Genomic DNA, 7,588 nt, shown 5'->3' with positions numbered 1-7,588 from the left:
GACTTTCCATGGATTGGAGAATGAAGACCCTCATAAGCATTTGAAGATGTTCCACATTATTTGCACTAGCATGAAGCCACAAGGGTCAACCGATGACCAAATCAAGCTAAGGGCATTTCCCTTTTCATTGGCCGATAGAGCAAAAGATTGGTTATTCTATATTCCACCGGGGTCGATCAACTCATGGACCGACATGGCAAGAGCTTTCCTTGACAAGTTTTATCCCGCCTCAAGAGTCTCAAGTCTTCGAAATGAGATTTGTGGAATCCGCCAATGTCAAAATGAGACTTTCCATGATTATTGGGAGAGGTTCAACAACTTGTGCTATAGTTGCCCACAACACCAAATTCCGGAACAACTCCTCATTCAACACTTCTATGAGGGATTGTTGCCAATGGAGAGAAGGCTAGTTGATGCCTCAAGTGGTGGAGATGTCTTTAGTAAAACCCCACAACAAACAAGACAACTTTTCAACACCATAGCCGCAAATTCACAACATTTTGGCCCTCGCCAAGACATGAAGAGAGACACACAACACAAAGTTAATGAAGTGGGAACATCGAATCTTGAGTCTAAAATAAAAGATCTAACATCCGTCGTCCAAAAGCTAGCCATGGGACAAACTCCACAAGTGATGGTTTGTGGAATATGTGCAACCATGGGACATCCTACGGATATGTGTCCCATCCTTCAAGAAGATGCGGAGCATGTGAATGCCACGGGAGAATTCCAAAACTACCACAACAAACCATCCGGGTACCAAAATGCATATAATTCAAGTTGGAAACCAAATCCCAACGGAAGCTACAACCCAAGACCATTGCCTCACAATGCATTGGTTAGACCGTCCTATCCACCACCACAACCTCAATACCAACATCAACAACCACACTATCAATCCAAAACGCACCCTCCACATCATCATCAACAATCTCCTCAATCTCAACCAAGTAGCTCCGGAATGTCTCTTGAAGACATTGTCAAATCTCTAGCCACTAGTACCCAACAATTCCAAAAAGAGACAAGGACTAGTATCTCTAACCTTGAAGCACAAATGGGAGATATAGTTACGTCCATAAGCAAGTTGGAATCCCATGGTAAACTCCCTTCTCAAACCGAAAAGAACCCAAATGTCAATGTGGTGACCTTGAGAAGTGGCAAGCAAGTCGGAGAAAGTAGTTCAAAGAAGAAGCCAAGGGAAGAAGAGGAAGAAATAGAGATCATTCCCATTGAAGAACCTACAGTCAAGAACGATGCACAAGCCGGAGTTCCAAAGAAGTCCATACCTCTAGTAACACCAATAGCCACTCAACCACCGTTCCCCTCTCGACTTGCAACTTCAAAGAAGAATATGGAGGAGAAAGAGATTTTGGACACCTTCCGAAAGGTGGAAGTAAACATCCCTCTACTTGATGCAATCAAGCAAATCCCGAGATATGCAAAGTTCTTGAAAGAACTTTGTACCAACAAGAGGAAGTTGAAGGGAAATAAGAAAATTTTGATGAATGAAAACGCATCCGCGGTTTTACAAAGGAAACTTCCACCCAAATGCAAAGATCCCAGAATGTTCACGGTTCCTTGCAATATTGGAGATGTCACTTTTAGTAGTGCTATGCTTGATCTTGGTGCTTCTATCAATGTCATGCCCTATTCAGTGTATGAATCATTAAATGTCGGACCCTTAAGTGAAACCGGTGTCATAATCTCTCTTGCGGATAAATCAAGTGTCTTTCCTAGAGGTGTTTTAGAAGATGTCCTAGTGCAAGTGAACCAATTAGTCTTCCCGGCGGATTTCTATGTGATTGATCTAGATGAGCAAGTGTCTTCCAAATCGGCTCTAATCTTGCTTGGGAGACCGTTTTTGAAGACGGCTAGGACAAAGATCGATGTGTATGCGGGAAGTTTGACAATGGATTTTGATGGTGAAACAATAAGTTTTAATATTTATGATGCCATGAGATATCCTAGTGATGTTTCATCTTTGTACTTTGTTGATGTTGTTGAGCCAATTACTCAAGAATTGTTTGAGTTATCTAATGGTGATATGTTGGAGATGATCTTAAGCAAAGGATTCGATTGTGGGAAGCTAGCCGAGCAATTAAAGTTTTATTCTTTGGATCCGGAAGTTGAGAAGTTGGTAAATAAAATGGAAATGAAAAAATCCACAAGATTAGATGTCAAGCAAATTGAATTGTCCCAAACTCATACAAAATTGTCTCCATCCCTTGTTCAACCACCCGAATTGTAATTAAAGGTCTTACCTCAACACTTGAAGTATGCCTACTTGGGAAAGAATGAAACTCTTCCGGTTATCATCTCAACTCATTTAACCGAATTTGAAGAAGAGCAACTCCTTAAGGTGTTGAAGGAGCATAAAGAAGCCATGGGTTGGACGATTGCGAATATCAAGGGTTTGAGCCCCTCCACTTGTATGCACAAGATCTTAATGGAGGATGAATGCAAGCCAAGTAGAGACGCGCAAAGAAGGCTAAATCCACCAATGATGGAAGTCGTGAAGAAAGAGATATTAAAGCTTCTTGATGCGGGGATGATCTATCCAATCTCGGATAGCAAGTGGGTGAGTCCAGTGCAAGTCGTTCCAAAGAAGACGGGAATCACGGTGGTCGAGAACAACAAAGGTATGATGGTCCCCACCCGTGTGCAAAACGGGTGGAGAGTATGTATTGACTACCGCAAACTCAATGCGAGCACACGAAAAGATCATTTCCCATTGCCTTTCATTGACCAAATGTTAGAAAGGTTGACCGGGAAATCCCATTATTGTTGTCTAGACGGGTACTCTGGTTTTCACCAAATCCCGGTGGCACCGGAAGACCAAGAAAAGACAACATTTACATGCCCATTTGGTACTTTTGCATACCGGAGAATGCCATTTGGATTGTGTAACGCCCCGGCCACTTTCCAACGTTGTATGGTTAGTATCTTTTCGGATTATGTTGAAAACATAATTGAGGTTTTTATGGATGATTTCACGGTACATGGCAACTCTTTTCAAGAATGTTTGACTAATCTCACAAAAATTTTAAAAAGATGCATTGAAACAAACTTGGTTTTGAATTTTGAGAAATGTCATTTCATGGTGAGTCAAGGTCTCATTTTGGGTCACATTGTGTCTAAAAAAGGAATTGAGGTAGATAAGGCCAAAATTGATGTTATTCAAAGCTTACCTTACCCGACTTGTGTTCGGGAAGTTCGTTCTTTTCTGGGCCATGCAGGTTTCTACCGAAGGTTCATCAAGGATTTTTCAAAGATAACAAGACCAATGTGCCAACTCTTGCAAAAGGAGGTCGATTTCAAGTTCAATGAGGCGTGCAAAGAAGATTTTGACAAGCTCAAAGAGTTGCTTACATCCGCTCCCATCATGCAAGCACCAAATTGGGATCTCCCTTTTGAGATCATGTGTGATGCAAGCAACTATGCGATTGGCGCCGTTTTGGGTCAAAAGAATGGGAGGGCCTCCCATGTGATCTATTATGCATCAAGGATACTAGACAATGCCCAAAGCAACTACTCTACCATGGAGAAGGAGCTATTGGCCATAGTGTTCGCCTTGGAGAAATTTAGACAATACCTACTTGGTACCAAGGTCATAGTGTATTCGGATCACGCAGCTCTTAAGTACTTGATGACGAAGAAAGATGCAAAGCCGAGACTCATCCGGTGGATCCTACTGTTACAAGAATTTGACTTGGAAATCCGGGATAAGAGCGGATGCGAGAACCTCGTTGCCGATCATCTAAGTCGGATCACTTCAAATGAAACTCCTCTCCCATTGCGGGACGAGTTTCCGGATGAGCATCTCTTTTCCCTTACCCAATCTATTCCTTGGTATGCCGATATCGTTAACTTTTTGGTCACAAAAAGGTATCCCGACACATTCACGCGTTATCAAAAAGACAAGTTGAAAAGTGATGCAAAATACTATGTGTGGGATGAACCTTATTTGTGGAAACATTGTCCCGATCAAATCATTAGGCGATGTGTGCCCCAACAAGAGCACCAATCCATTTTGCAATTTTGTCATGAATTTGCTTGTGGGGGACACTTCGGACCTAGCCGGACTTTGAGAAAAGTCCTTGAATGTGGATTATTTTGGCCAACCATGTCACGCGATAGTTATATGTTTTGCAAAAGTTGTGAGCGGTGCCAAAGGACGGGAAACATTTCGCAAAAGAACCAAATGCCCCAAAATCCAATCCTTGTTTGTGAAATTTTCGACGTATGGGGGATTGATTTTATGGGCCCATTTCCCGTATCATTTGGCAACGTTTATATTTTACTCGCGGTTGACTATGTTTCTAAATGGGTTGAAGCCAAAGCCACAAGATCGGACGATGCCAAAACGGTTATCGAGTTTTTAAAGTCTAATGTTTTTGCGAGATTTGGTGTGCCTAGGGCTTTGATTAGTGATAGAGGGACGCACTTTTGCAACAAAATGATGGAGGCTCTATTGAAGAAGTATCACGTGACTCATCGTGTTTCCACTGCCTATCACCCTCAAACGAATGGTCAAGCGGAGGTCTCGAATCGTGAAGTGAAGTCTATTCTAGAGAAAACGGTGAATCCGACAAAGAAGGATTGGAGTTTGAGACTTGACGATGCCTTATGGGCATATCGGACCGCTTATAAGACCCCGATTGGAATGTCGCCCTTCAGATTAGTTTTCGGAAAACCTTGTCATCTTCCCGTCGAGTTAGAGCATCGAGCATTTTGGGCGGTCAAGAAATGCAACTTCGACATTGACGAGGCTGGAAGGCATAGGAAACTTCAACTCCAAGAGCTAGAAGAATTGAGAAACGAATCCTATGAAAATGCAAGGATTTATAAGGAGAAAACGAAGCTCTTCCACGACAAGTCCATCACCCGGAAGAATTTTGAACCGGGACATAGGGTCTTACTTTACCATTCACGGTTGAAGTTATTCCCGGGCAAATTAAGATCAAGGTGGATTGGCCCATTTGTTGTAATAAAGACTTTTGACCATGGAGCGGTGGAAATCCAAAGTGAAGAAACGGGACATATTTTCAAAGTTAACGGACACCGATTAAAACCATTCTGTGAAAGTTTTAATGCAAGTGTTATTGAAGTCATCCACTTGGATGCACCGGAGTGTTGAACCAAGCTAGAAGGACGTCTCGCCTAAGACGTTAAAGAGAGACATTTTTGGAAAAGCTTTATGCTTTCGTGTTTCTACGTTCGAATAAAGAAGTTTTGAAAATGTTTTGATACGTCTTTTGAAGTAATTTTTGAAGTAATTTTTGAAGAAATCAAGAGTTTCTAGGTGTTTGGGGCATTTGGGATCAAGAACTAGTGAAGAAACGGAAGAAAACAGAGAAAAATCGATTTCCGGGAGCAGGGGTCTGCGCGACCCGCGCACGGGTGCGCGGCTGGTGTGCGCGGTCGGTCTTCAACATGCAACAAAAAATCAAGCACCAAACTGCATGACATGCGCGACCCGCGCGCCCCCTCTGCGCGACCCGCGTGCTGCTTTGACGACTATCCCCTATTTTGTTGACCAGCTTTGACTTTCGTTGACCAGGTGGTTTAATGAGTTGACCAACATTGACCGGGTGTTGACCACACTTGTATATGGATTAAAAACCTCCAGCAACTCTTCTTCTTCATTTCATTCTCTCAAAAACCCCTCATTCTCTCTCAAACTCTCAAGAACACATAAACCCACTTTTCACAAAAAATTGATTTCCCGGAGTTCCACCGGTCGGAATACGACAAGACCACCACCATTCTTCACCATTTTCCGTGCTCTACAAACCCCACCTAAAGTTTACTCCGATCCATCGCCGGGTCTAGGGGCGCCACCACCACCCAACTCGCGGCTTTCCGGCCATTTTCCGGCCAACTCCTACCACCTCTCGAAATTCCGACATCACCAAAGTGTTTCTTTTTCGGGGATCTTTACATCTAACCAAACAAAACCTCAAAATCTCACCAAAAATTTTCCCATAATTTTTGAGCCACCACGAGCCGCCGCCGGATTTTTCACACAAATCAAGTTGAAAATATCCCTTCAATAAACAAGTCTTGCATTTAGGCACCCACGAATAACCAAAGCTTGGGGTGCACGGTAGCGGATTCCGGGTTCAAGTTCAATTTTGGGATAATACGGGTATTCTCTTTCCTTGGTTTTTATTACATTGCATTGTTTCAATTCAGTAATTGCATCCAATTATGCTTTGGAAATTGCCTGAGATCGTTAGTTGTTGCCCGGTTTATTTGGAAACATTGATTTGAGAAAGGTTGAGATTGGTTAATTTGCTTGGAAATTTGTTCAAAAAATTGTTTAAACTTTGGTTGGGATTTTCTCATTTTGTCTCATATTGCTGCCGAATTTTTGTTGGGATTATCGAATTAACCGAGTGGTGTTGTTGAAACCATTTTACATTGTCAAAAGTTGGGTGTCATTATTTCTTGGATTTTTTTTTTTTTGTGTTCGGTCTAAAGATAGTTGCATTGATTTGAGAGTGGTGAGGTGAGGGATTACGTTGGTGAAGTTGTTTTTGATATTGTAGGTTTCAAAAATGGGCAAAACCACGGCTCAGACACGCACCCATGGATCATCGATCGATCCTAACCCGCAAAAGGATACCGCCGGTCCATCACGCAAAGCAGCCGGTAAACGAAAAAAAAAGAGGAGAAGAGGGAAGCGATCCTTCCCTTACAAATGCTGAGATCAAAACCTATCGCTCCAATCTTCGGGGTCGCGCAATCCGGCCGACAAAATTCTACCATAAAAAGTCCATGAAAAAGCTTGGGGTGCATGATGGTGTATACCATTTGTTCATAAAACTCGGTTGGCGTGGTTTTCTTCGACTTTGTGACAGAACTTACGAGGAACCCACAATGGAATTTCTTAGCACATATGCACGAGATGATGACACGGAAGTCCTCACATTCCAATTGAAAGGGGAGCATCATAGACTCACATACGAAGAGCTTGATTCTATCATGGGTATAGACGATCCATTCCGCATCAGCCCCCGAAATCAAGAGTATCAAGATTTTCTGCGTTACCCTGATGCAAACTTTTGGATGCAAATTTCCGATCTCCCAACCTTCAACCCAAGCCGACAGCGAGCCAAGCACATCGTTCACCCCTGTTGGCGAATTGCTCACCGAGTCCTTACGACGAGTATCTTCGGGCGTCTCGAGCCCGGTCAAATCAACAGATGTGAGCTATTTTTCCTCCGAAGCATGAGGCGTGCACTCTCCCTCAGTTTTTCAGGCTTCTTTTTAGACAAATGTGACTCCAAACGCCAATGTTCCTCAGGGGAAATTTTCATCGGGGGACTTATCACGATTATAGGTCGAGCCGTCGGCCTAGACTTCCCGGATCCCGAGTACATACCTGTCGACACCCCACCAAACTTCCTGCTAGATTGTGACACTCTCATCCGGATGGAGATGTTGCTCGATCGGGGAACCCGCACGTACAGTTGGTTAGACTCTGACAAAGCCCCGGTTTACATCCTGCCAAGTTGGATCGGTTCTTCATCCGATACAGGCGACCCTGACACTTGGCTTCCTCCAGATCAATTGACCCAAGTAG

This window comes from Lactuca saligna, chromosome 7 (genome assembly GCF_052625555.1).
Source record: "Lactuca saligna cultivar CGN05327 chromosome 7, ASM5262555v1, whole genome shotgun sequence".
Classification (NCBI taxonomy): domain Eukaryota; kingdom Viridiplantae; phylum Streptophyta; class Magnoliopsida; order Asterales; family Asteraceae; genus Lactuca; species Lactuca saligna.
The sequence above is the reverse complement of the archived record's forward strand: the minus strand, read 5'-3'. Positions refer to the sequence as shown.